Below are 13,064 nucleotides of genomic sequence, written 5' to 3'. Positions count from 1 at the left end.
AGAACAGCATGTTCAAAATCGAACGCAATGATGCCGTCGTTCCATACGGCATTACACACACGTCAAAGCTCTGGGCTGAAATATAGCACAACCTGCCCATGCAATATGGGATGAGACTGTTTGTCACCAAGTTCCTCCACCCACAGATATAATTACACTTCATGTGGGACACTGATGTATCAGCTTATTTTCAGGAGAAGAGATAAAGAGAAAGGAAAGGAGTCATGGGTCGGTTAAAAGCATTCATTTATCTCATCTTCGCTTCAGTCTAAAGCACAATTTTGTGAGGTCAATCACACAATGCAATTTTCTAGTTGCATGATGCTGTGCAATTATTCAGCAGTTTTGTGATTTCATATCTTAAAAGGTAGGCAGTGATTTCAGACAATAACTGCATTTATTGTAGTGTTATGAAATATACTGTTATACAATTAAATATATATGTTACTGATACAAAGTACTTACAATTGTTTCTTTTGTGCCCTTGTGTCTCAGCACCTTGTTAAGCTACAATAGTCTTTCAAAATCTTTCAGTCCTCTCACTTCAGATATTTTATTGCAAAGGTAAAGAAGAATCAACATTTGGACCCATGCTCTAGCGGTTAGCACATGAGATCCAAATATGTTTAGCCCTTGTGAGAAACACAAGGAGAGTTCTAGCCATTGTGTCCCATTTTATTCTGCCTTCACCCTTAAATGCATGAATTTTTCACCAATCATTATTACATATTCGGGTCTTTAGCGACCCGGATCTATCTAACACAGATGGATCTCTACCTGTCGGGATAATATGAAACTCTCCTGATATTAGAGTAACAATTAAAGAATAATAAAATAAAGCGGATCTATATCTAACACGGATGGATCTCAAACCTGTCGGGATAATGTGAAACTCTTCTTATATCAGAGTAACATTTACCAAAGAATAAAATAAAGCATATATTGTTACCTTTTAGAGCTTTGAAGGGTTCAGTTTGAGCAGATGTTTTATACCATCATCACTGTCCTTGTCAGAGCTCATTTCCCAGTACATTCAGCATTCGCCATCTCAAAACTATAATTTCCAACATCTTCAAAATCGATCCACCATCAACTGAGAGTGATACTAATATATGATTGCATTCAGTACTTGCTCTGCAGTAAAACGCTGAGCCATTTCAAGTTTTGCTGATGATACTTCCTATTCTTTTGTTTTCTGCCGGCGGGACCTATGAGTGAAACGTCACTTCATCATTGTGTATCAGATAGTATCAAAGATTCAATTACTGATGTACAGAAAAAAAAATATACTTACACTGTTACACACCTTGGGTCGTTTGTGACCCTATACAATTTTTACAAAAAAAATGTATGGGAAAACAGGCATTCTTTTATAATTGTATTTATTTATTTATTTTCTTGTTATATAGTTTATAATGTATTGATTGAGGAATACTAAGCAGGTTGAGTGAATGATGTCCCGGGTCACTAAGGACCCAAAGTATCTTCCTCGGGTCTTTAGTGGCGCAGGACGTCATTCACTACCCTCCTCGTTCATTCAGATTTTCTGTAACATCTTTTTTTTTTTTTTTATGGCAAAAGTCATCAGAGAATTTCCTAAATTATTTACGTTTTTAACTCAATCTGCGTGCAATCACATCATTCTCTATAGGGCACAGCTGATTGGTTCCTGCTGTATCAGTAGCCAATGAGCTCGCTGCTCAATCTTCAAATACTTGTTCAGCATTTGCTGTAGCAGTTTGCAGCACGCTTTCAGAAACCCTCCACCTTCCCCAGCTCCACCTGTATAGATCTGCTATGGGTAATTCATGTGCGCTATATTGTACAGCAGCAGAAGTGTGTCTTACTTGCTCACAGCAGTGTGTCGTGTATGTATTGGCAGTAGCAAGTCCCGTTGCTCTGTAGCAGCAACATAACCAACAGCAGCTGCAGCAGAGCAGATCTATTCCGCCAAGACCAAATATATCAACTTTGTTATACCCATTACCATGCCAAACACTCCAAGAGTTGTCATGACAGAAATACATTAAAAGAATCTTATGAATAACTACTATATTCATAGGCTGAGGTGGAAAGATTTATCCTGACCATGAGCACTATTTGGACCAAAAAAAACGAAAATATAAATAATAAAGGAAATGTGCGTCATTCAGTTTAACAACGACTGTATAACCCATACAACTATTAAACAAAGCTGTTAATCATACGATAATAATAATAATAATAATAATAATAGTAGTATTTAAAAACCCTAATGAGCCTTACTCACCCAGTTAAAGAAAAACTCTGAGTCTGTCTTGATGTATTTTTCTGTGGTTATTGTTAGTCAGCATGATGGCTCTCATACAATGGGCTAAACAATCTACTTTTGTGAGCTCTGAAATTGCTTTCGCTACCTGCGGAGCCGTTTCTTTACATGATCTGAGCCCAGTGTGCCGTCGAAGCAAAACGCAGCCGAGTTTTCATGTCAAAACTGTGCTGTAGGTTTACCTATCGATATCAATTCACAGAAAAGCATCTGGATGAAAATTTGTAAGGAGGAGAGGGAGAATAACAGAATAGATGTCAAGTTTAAGGTAATTGGATTGAGATTCCATTGCCCAAAAAATTGTGTCATAATTTGATTACCCTCATGACTACATTTATGGTAATGTTATGGTGCTTTTTTGGAGCTTGCAGCATTTGTCTGAATTATGTTACAACTCTGGCTCTAGGGAAGCAATATAAAGGACACAAAGACTGAAGTTTACCAATTAAAAATAAAGTTTATTGAAGAGAGAGAGAGAGAGAGAGAGAGACCTGAGCAGTTTCTCAATATGCATTCTTGTCTGTATGTGTGTTCTACTGTACCAATTCAAAATTCATATCTGGCCAAGTACAGTTCAAATCCCTGGATGTGTTCTTGCTCCACCCCTTTTATTGAGGATGCATCAAGAGGTGACGTGTGGACTTGATACAGCCAGGTCTCCCAGAATGCATCTCGCACCAACCAGCAAACCCACATAATTTAAAAAAATAATGCAGTTACTGTGTCAGGAAATGTAGGTTTAATTATAAAAAAGAAAAGCTCAAATCTGTGGTTTAATTATAAATAAACAAAATACAATTGTATCTGATGTTTTAGAGTTGTGAGATCCAGGAGATCAGGGGGCGCTCAGCACTCATGTATCCGCCAAGAACAGCCTAACCTTAGCTGGTCCTTCTGATGTTTGCCGCTGGCTCTGATGTCTCTGTAGTGGTTAAACATGAGATATAATTCCTCTTGTGTACGAATTCGTCTTGTGGACTCGAGTAATCTTTTGTCTCATGAATCTATAATTTGTTCCCGGGCAAATCGTTTTGGTTGAGGTCAGGTTGCATAACTTAATATATTTGTTTAACTTTACCGTTGTACTAGAGCACTGACTTTGTGCATATGACCGAATTGTTTGATTGTCTTTATTTCATTTTATTATACATGTAAATACAGTGAAGATAATCAGAGTAGCCTACATATGCATTGTGTACATATATGCATATTAATACGTTTAATATTTTAAAATGTAAACGAAATGAGGCAGGGTCATGTTTTATATTTCGTTTTGTTAAATATACATGCAGTGAAGGTAATTAAATGTACGCGTTTCTTGAACCACATTTGTGTGTCTATTAATACGTTTAAGATTTTTTAAATGGAAACGAAAAGCAGGATTGTGTAACATATTTCGTTTTATTGTAGCCTAAATAAAGCCCACAGAGAATACAGTAGCCAGAGTGAGCTGAGTGACACTATCAAGAACGCTGCGGTTCCATTTGCAGAATTACCGGACTTGCGTCCTCCCGTCCTCGGGAGTTCATTCTCCTGAGTCGAACTTGGCAAGTCTGAACTACCAAGGACGCAAGTTCAAACTGTGTACTTGGTATTGAGAAATGCCTCTGGACTTTAAAATGTGACACCATATTTTTGGGTGACACCAATCCTTTCAGGTGACACCAATTAACCCATTGGGCCCTATTTTAACGATCTGAAACGCAAGTGTCAAGCGCAAAGCGCAAGTAACTTTGTGGGCGGGTCTTGGGCGCTGTTGCTATTTTCCCGGCGGGATAAATGACTCTTGCGCCAGGCGCAAATCTAAAATGGGCAAATCTAAAGTAGCTTCATTATTCATAGGTGTGGTTTGGGTGTAACATGAAATAAACCAATCAGAGCGTCATCTCACATTCCCTTTAAAGGGATAGTTCACTTTGAAATAAAATTTTGGTATGTTTTAGCTTACCTCAAGGGCATCCAAGATGTAGGTGTCTTTTTTCCGCAGTAGTTTCAATTTTGATATTTTTAGGTCAAACCGTTCTTGTCTGTCAGTCATATAATGCAGGTCGATGGTCACTGTCTCAAAGAGCATGCACAGAGTCCAAATTAAAACAATTCCCCATCGTCCAAATTAAACAATTCCCCATCGTAAGTACACATTGATGGCCCAAGACACGAAACGAGCGGTTTCAAAATAGCATGAAGGAACGTTTGCGCCGGAACACGCCTCCTTTTTTGCGCTGAACCGCCCAGGGAGCGCAAGTTCATTCCCTAGTTTAGCGACGTGCTTCTGTGCAGGGAAAAGCGCACTTTGCGCGGGTGCAAAATAGGAATGATACATGCGTCGGTGTACAAAGTCAATTGCGCTGGGTGCAAGATAGGGCCCATTGATTGCAGGTGAGCTACCAAGTAACTGCATCAAAACACAGGTTAGAACACTCCCACATAACACTCCCACCCTTAAAAAGACTGAAACACTTCCATTGTATGGACAAGAGAACTCTGCTAAACATCTTATTTTGTGCTCCATAGGAGAAAGTCATAGGCCTATAGGTTTGGAAAAACATGAGCGTGAGTAAATGGACCGAATTTTGATCTTCAGTTGAACTATCCCTTAAAATGCATGTTTATGATTGGCCCCAATTATGGTGTCTTTTGGTTGCCCCAAATTTCTTCACTATAGAAGCTTGTATTAAACAGCACCAAAGAACAATGAACAGAACCCTTGAGGAATTACAGTAGGTACAATGGTTTTTCATCTCTGTCAACCCTTCGGTCTGTGCCGTTCTAATTAAACTATGTGAATTGGCAAACAAACAGCCGTTGTCTCTTCATTTATATTTTAGTATGATAATCAGTGTACATGGCTATATTCCCACAGCTCTCAGCCTTACTTTTGACAAACTAATTCATAAAACACAAGATCTTAATCTCCTTACCCGACACATGGGACAACTTTGTTTTTGTACTACACATACACTTGTTAATATCAAGTTGGCAGACTTTCTATGATATTTTACAACCCTACCCCCAAATAAACAGTCACAAAAACCTTTCTGCATTTTATATTTACATTTAGACTTTATTTGGTACATTAATTTAGCCGTTCCCCTCCTGGAAACTGCTGGGTAGCCCCCAAAATGCAGCTGATTTTACAGCTCCGTTCCAGAACCTAGGGACCTAGGGAGCCGTTCCAGAACCTATTTTATCCGCAGTCTTTCTTCCACACCGCTAGGGGTGCTATGGTGCCAAAATATGCTACTTTTTTCACTAGTCAATTTTGGGCTATTTGTCTTCAATAAAATGTCTTCTTTCAGACTTGTGGTGAAAAAAAGTATAAAATACACATTTATTTTACTAAACTTTGTCTATTTGCGTCTATAGACTTCCCTAAATTCAACAAAAGTTGGCGTTCTAAATCAACATGCTGCTCCGCGATCGCTGTCTGCATTCTGTCATCACATATACCGTTGGAAAGCGCTCTCTCTCTCCTGTACAATGTTGTCAGATCCAAATATGGTAATTTCCTTTTTTATCAGCAACCAATCGTGAAAATACAATGGGGCATTTAACTCTAAAAGCGAAATCTCATTGGCTGATGTCAATTTCTGACAACGTGATTCGTTCAGATGCATCACGTGACGTGCTCTGACATTTCGTGGGAGTTCAAAATGTCGAAAGAAGTGCGTCAAAAATCATCTCAGAGAAGACGGAAATAGTTGTCATTAGCAAGAAGACACAAGGGATTACAAACTAAGAAAGCAGATGATGAAATGCCATCACAGTGCGTCTGTGCGTAAACTGTCGTTCGGAAAACACAAGTGTTCAGACAGCGGCGGTAATCAGAGCGTCACACAGCAGTGGCTGATAATTCATGTCGCGCGCTTGAATGAACTGATCAGTGGTTTAATTTGTCCTAATTGTGCAGGGACAGGGCTTAAAGTTAACATCGATCCGAAGAATCATGGGTTCTGTAGCAGTTTACTACTAGAGTGCAGTCTCTCCAAAGAAGATACGTACAGGCAAAGTGTCTACACATCTACGCGTCTTCAAGACGTATCCAGGAACAATGTAGCGTCTGATGTGAATGTGCGAATGGTGCTGTTAGCGCACGAGTTAGGCTTGGGAGATGCAGTTCTCAAAGAAATCTGCAAAGTGTTAGGGATTCCTGGCCTTCATGTTAAAACGTAACAGAGACACCAAAGGAGAGTAACCGGTATGGAAACACTCTCTCTCTCGCACTCTCTCTCTCAAAGCAGTTTACAGAAATGAATAGCCTACATATCATATATTAAATACATAGGTGTCACATATATACTATACTTTACTGATCGCGATACAACACACTATATTACAAAACAATTACATTACACGTTACAGTTTTTGTATAATATAATTACTATACAATACTAAACAAATCTGTATTTTTTGAGATCCTAAAGTGCTTGTGAGTCCCTCAGGCTGTGGCAGGCAGATTCATATTTATCTGCCAGTGGAGCTATTGTCCCCTCTCCTAGGAGAACTTCCAGCTTCTTTTCTGGTGTTAACTTTTGGAAGTTTTAAGTTTTGGCTATTTTTCCAAGGTGTAAATCTCTTAGTTACGATCATTTTTCCCAATGGGGAAGGAAGTGCATCTCTGTCTTAGCCAGTTGGTGGTCACTGAGCCTGTATTTAGTCAGGTTCCGTCTCTTCTTCGCATCTCTGACAGTGTGCAGATACTCGGTCAAATAACAATTTAGTCTACTTTATTTGCTTTCTCCAATGTTCTAAATATTGATCTTTTGAATGATTCATAATTAGTTTTGTTCTGTTGTGTTGTTTTGAACCAGTGCTGATGGGACCCTGGTTGGTTAGCTTCACAATCAGCTGACTGAGGGGGACTGTTTTCAGGATTTGGCTCTTGGGTTTTAAGTGCTTTGAAATGGAATGTGCCTTTTTGACTTGCATTCAGATGTATCCAAAATGTTACAGCTTGTTTATGTATGTTTAGCAGTAACGGGAAACATCCCATCTTTTGTCTTAAATCTAGCCTCTGTCTCTGTCTCTCTCTCTCTCTCTCTGTAACATTTGTGGCATTATAGATTATGGCCTCCATCTATTTGTGTTTTATAATATGGATGAATAGTTAGTAATACACTATAAATTTTATTTCAGCCGCTGAAATTGAGAGAGGCTTTGAGTCACTGCATAAGACCAGGGAGAAGATCAGGCAGGCTTATGCAGATGTTGACCCAGATGTGGCAGAGTTGCTGAGGTAGGATGCAGATGCTGTCATTAATGTAAGTGTGTCTTTTGATGGCACCTGGCAAAAGAGAGGTGTCACCTCCCATTATGGCATCGGTGTGTGCATTGACATCCTTACGGGACTGGTGATAGACTATGAGGTCCTATCCTCATATTATCATGCTTGTGCCCTGAAGGAAAATGCTAAGCAACAGAACAAGATAACAGGGCAGGCATTTGACAGCTGGAAAGAGAGACACGTGGAAAAAAACTTTGCATGCTCAAGTAAGGCAATGGAGCAGGAGTCAGCAAAGAGGAAGTGGGCCAGGTCTGTGAATCACCACCAGGTGTGGTACATTGAGATGCTCTCAGATGAGGATAGTGCAGCATTTAGGGAGGTGGTTGCACTGAACCCATACCCTGGGCATGACATTGTGAAATTGGAGTGTATCAATCATGCTCACAAGCGGTACGGCACTAAGAAAGTTGAGTGCACAGGGTAAGTTAGGAGGTAAGGGTGTGGGGAAACTGACTGCCAATAAATGCAAAACTTTACAAACTTATTACAGGGGGGCAATTCTTAATAACCAGGGTTCACTAGATCAGATGAAGACAGCAATCTGGGCAGGTCTCCTCCACTCTATGTCCACTGACGACAGCCCCTTGCACACCAGGTGCAATCCCTCCTGGTGTTGGTATAGGAAAGCAGAGGAAAATGGCGAAACACCTGGTAGCCATAAACACCATGCTGGAAACTTTCTAGCGCGAGAGGTTGGGAAGAAACTTATCCCAGTGTACCACCGCATGTCTAGCGAAAGCCTGCTGCAGCGAATGCAGCATGGAGGCACTCAAAATGCAAATGAGTGCCTCAATTCTGTTATATGGGTGCGGTGTCCAAAAACGTTCTTTGTGGGGAAAAGCAAGCTTGAGGCAGCAGCAAGTATGGCCATCTCCACCTTCAATGAAGGTGCCTCTGCCATGCTTTCTGTTATGGAGATGTTGTGACTTCAGAGCACAGTTGTGACGGTCAATTCAATGAGAGAAACTGATATGCTCAGGATCTCGAAAGCTGAGGCTGTTACAACTGCCAGGGCAAAACATAGGCGCAAGAGTCTGAACACAGCTAAGAAAGTGAAAAGGCATCAGCAGGAACTGGATGAGGGGCCTACATATCAAGCAGGCATGGAAAATTAGGCTGTAGACTGTATCTAGGCCTGGGTGGCAGTTCTACATGGGACCGTTTGTGTGTGTTTTTTACTGGGGTGCTGTTCAGTTGAAGTTTTGATTTGTTTTAGGTGGTTTGTATTGTTGTTGCTAATGATTTGATAAGATATTGTGTCTGTAAATAGTTGTTTCCACTGAAAAAATTGTATTATATGAATTTTTATAATACAAATCTTTAAAGGCCGTTTTCTCAAAATGTTTTTTTTCTCATACTCTGAGCCAGAATTCTCCACTTCCGCAGCACCAAACTTTCCAGTTGTATTCCTATCTATATTCTTAAGGTTTTTACAGAGGGATCATATATCATTCAGATCATATCTCAACATATGTTTGTTCATATATCATTCAGATTCTGATTTATGCAACATTTTATACCTAAAAACGGGGCGGAAATGAATTGTTTATGGCTGTTGACAGTTTTTTTTCTGATTAATGGAGTGATAAAAAGAGATATCCAAAAATTTGAATCTGGCTTTGTCCAATGTTCATATTTCTCTTCTGGAAACATATGCAAATTAGCACATATTTAATGAGATACCTAATATGCAAATTAGCACATATTTAATGAGATACCTAATTTGCATATTTAAACAAATATTCTAAAAACTTGTAATACAAAAGATATTTGTCTTAATGTCAGTAATCAACTGGGGAAGTTTCATGCTGATATGTATTAGTTTTTGTTTTTTTGTTTGTTTTTCTATTCACCTGGGGTGTCTCCCCTTAAGTAAAGGTGGGTTTGTAGAGGAAGTTAGCAGAACAGCAGCAGTAGAAAGCATGGCTTACCTGCATTTGTGCTATGTCCTGGTTGGGAAATGTTTCATTTCAAGCTCAACTTAAAGTAAGGATTTGTTTTCTTTCCTGTTATTTAATATGCCAAGATGATGATGATAATGTTTGTTTCTAAGAAGTTTGTTTTCAGTTTATTATATGTATTTTAGAAGGACTCTTCATCTGTGACTTTAACACTGTATGTTGCAAACAAAATATGGATTTAAAGCCCAGAGGGATGTAAGCTTGGGATTTTTGGCTTACTTCTGAGTGTTCCTGATTTGGAAGAGTCTGATGCATGAGAACTGTTCTTGTTTGGAGTGAATTCATCGCAAATGACTGGATTATTCATCTACTAAGGGACTGCTTCAACTTTGGACATTGTTTGATGAACACACATCAATTTTCACTATTGAATTATGCAACCTAATAACCAATTCCTGTAAAGCACCTATCCGTTACATTGTTTTGTTTATTGTAGTTGCTTTTCTTTTTCTTGTATTTTCTTTTTGAGTGATTGACAATCATTTTTGTTTGCGTAGGAATATAAAAAAGAATATAGTGTGTATTCATTTGGGGAGCATCTTTTCTTCTTGAACAGATATTAGGCAAACTGAATCCCCCATTATTGCGTTGTATAACTTTATTTTGCATTAGAAATACGAGACAGTTATAACGTCTATGGTGACATCATCATTACTGTCTTGGAACCTCATTTGTAACTTTCTACACACAGCAAATCGCTCTGCATTAGAGACTTAATTGGCAAATGATGTAAATATATCTAATGTTAGCATGTTGCTAAGCTATCAGTCCAATACTCTAATAAAAATACAAAACACATAAAGCTGCACAATATATTGCAATAATATACATTTTGCAATATGGTTGAATGTGAATCAAGCCGCTCTGAGAGGCTGAAACACCAAATCATGACCTACACGCACAGTCCCCTGGTTCACTCTGAAATATGCAGCACATTATTTTATTTTTATTTATTTTTGGGCAAACCACCTAAATAAAAGCTTAATGGTTTTGTCTGAAACCTTAAAAATAAATTTTCAACATCTCATTGTTTAGCTTTTATAAATTATTATATATAATAATTATTATTATTTATTTATTTTTAATGCAGATGTGGTCCTCAACAAAATCACTCCAATACTTCTAGAATGATTCATTCTTTCCAAATATCTGGTGAAAATTCCTGTATTTTTCATAATCACAATATAGATTTTTCCAATATCGTGCAGCTCTAAAGCATTTGGGCAAAACAATCTATTCTAACAACATTGAACAACTTCAAATTTATACTTTTCAGCACCGAATGAAAAATGTTGATTATAAACAATCTTTGCTGCAAACAAACCAGTTTGTTTAGCTGGTTTAGATGAGTGTCCTGTTGGTTTACCAGCCTGACCAGCTGAAAAGTGCCCCAAATCCCTCTTAAACAGACTAGTCAGACCAGGTTGGAGCTTAGGCTGGTTTAAGATGTTTTAATTTCACCAGGAATGAGCTTATCACAACAAATTCTGGGAATACTTTCATTACAAACAGTATATGTGATGCTGCCTTAGAACATGGATGCTTGACTAAAACAAGGTACCTAAGGAGGCAGCATAATTAAGTTACTCACCGTCTGGAAAATCCTTTGTGTCAGGAGTGCGCCTTTGCTGCCTTCAAAAGCTGCAGGCAGCTGCAGTTTTAGAGCAGATCACAAGTTTTAGAATCCTTATGGGGACAGTCCCTTATCTAGTCCCAACAACGCAGGCAAAACCTGACGTTATTACCTCTCATCTTAAATCAAATAACATATATACTCGACAGAAAAACTTCTAGGTGCTGAATGTGTCATTTCAGAAGGTCACAGCTTTTTCCTGTTGAAAGCCTCGACGTTTGAGGCGAGACAGTAGAGACAACACGAAATGACTTCTCATTCACATGAGACGGGTCCCGGAGTATAAAAATTGCCCATGGCGGAAGGCAGCAAGTGACAGAATCAGCAGAGAGAGATGATATGCAGTGAGGGTGACCGAAGAAGAGAGGTCTCCAGAGGGCCCGAACACCAATTTCCACAAGGTCAACTGCAGAGCGGAGAAGGGCCAGTTCTCACACACACACACACACACACACACCGAACTGTGGTGACTGTTCTAGAACAAGGGGCAGACCTCATCCCGGTGTAGCGGCTTTATATCACTTCAACGAACAGGTGATCCTCTGCCTGCGTTCACTCAGAACGAAAGAATATAGAGGGCATGACCAAAGATGAAGGGAATAAAATATATACATAATAATACATAAATGTACTGATTCTCCTCAAAGTTCACTCAAAAACGTTAACGCATTTGATTTAGTCTCAAACCTGAGCTCTTTCTGCTAACATAATTTACTAACATGTGAGTGCATTTTTTTAATAAAAAAAAGATCAAATCAAGTTTATAATATTTGACCAAAACAATAATATATTAACATAATAATAAGTAATATTATTATTAAAATCATTGAAGCAGTTTAAAAAATAATGATAAAATGTTATTACCTAATAAGCCCAATAAAAATGATTTCTCCATTACAAGTTCACGCCCGTTGTGCCATGCTGATATTCTAAATCCAACTTTTGGATTCAACTAAATCCTTACTCTTGAAACCAAAAAATTCAACCTGATTTAGACTCAAACCTCACCACTTTCTGCTAACATCATTTCAATTACAGGTCCAGGTAAAGTCCTGATTTTTCGGAGCTCTTCCCAAGAGAGCGCTTATATCCCAAAATGGATTTCCTGACTCGGAAGCATCTCTTCTCTCACTACTCACTCTTAATGCGCCCACAGCTTCATCCCTGACACCTCTCCGCACCTCCATGACCCCTGATTGGCAGTCGCTGATTCTTAACTCTACGCCAAGCCCCAGTCCCAGAACCACTAGACATCTGAGGCGCTCTTCTCTAGACTGTCAGACTTGATGCATCTGCGCAATAAGGTAATACCATTTTGGTGTGACTCCAGTTTGGCTCATTCTAATTTGGCAGAAATAAGCACTCCTGCTTGTAGGCTTTTCTCCTGTCTTTTTAGATAACATCCTCCATTTTTGGTAACATCCTTCAAATAAACATCTGACTCACATTGGTCTCTGGGTATGGGTTGCATGTACCGATGGGATAAGGCAGAGAAGCCGCTTGCTATGCTGGAAATGAATAGATATAGGCAAGGAAAGTGTAGATTTGCTTTTATCATTCCTATAGAAACACTAGTGATCAGAGCGACATGCAAAATGCATTTATTTTATTCAGGTGTTAATAATATGCATGCCAAATTGCCTGTCACTGCAATCCTTCCTCATCCTCACGCAGCCCATTTATGTAGTAGCTTTATGAGGAGCCAAACACTACACAGCGTGGATAAACCATCCATGCGCTCCAAATGGGGAAAATGTTACATATCTATAATTTGGTAGGGTCAATGACAAATACGAATATACAAAATAAACAAAAATATAGATATTTTAGATAAGTAATAAAATAGACGTACCAACTTCTTTGAAATGTACTTGTATT

General features: G+C 38.8%; 1 protein-coding gene and 1 long non-coding RNA gene across 7 annotated transcripts in view; one reads left to right on the top strand and one right to left on the bottom strand.

Moving 5' to 3' along the window:
• Window positions 1–13,064, bottom strand: part of ntm (neurotrimin) — a 352,115-nt gene that overhangs the window by 298,607 nt on the left and 40,444 nt on the right. The gene's annotated exons all lie outside the window — the stretch shown is intronic.
• Window positions 9,381–11,919, top strand: LOC309489503. The gene is made up of 2 exons (XR_014202433.1): window positions 9,381–9,578; window positions 9,679–11,919. It is a non-coding gene; the product is annotated as an uncharacterized lncRNA (long non-coding RNA).

This window comes from Leuciscus leuciscus, assembly GCF_965113295.1.
Source record: "Leuciscus leuciscus genome assembly, chromosome: 24".
Classification (NCBI taxonomy): Eukaryota; Metazoa; Chordata; class Actinopteri; order Cypriniformes; family Leuciscidae; genus Leuciscus; species Leuciscus leuciscus.
The sequence above is the reverse complement of the archived record's forward strand: the minus strand, read 5'-3'. Positions and strand labels throughout refer to the sequence as shown.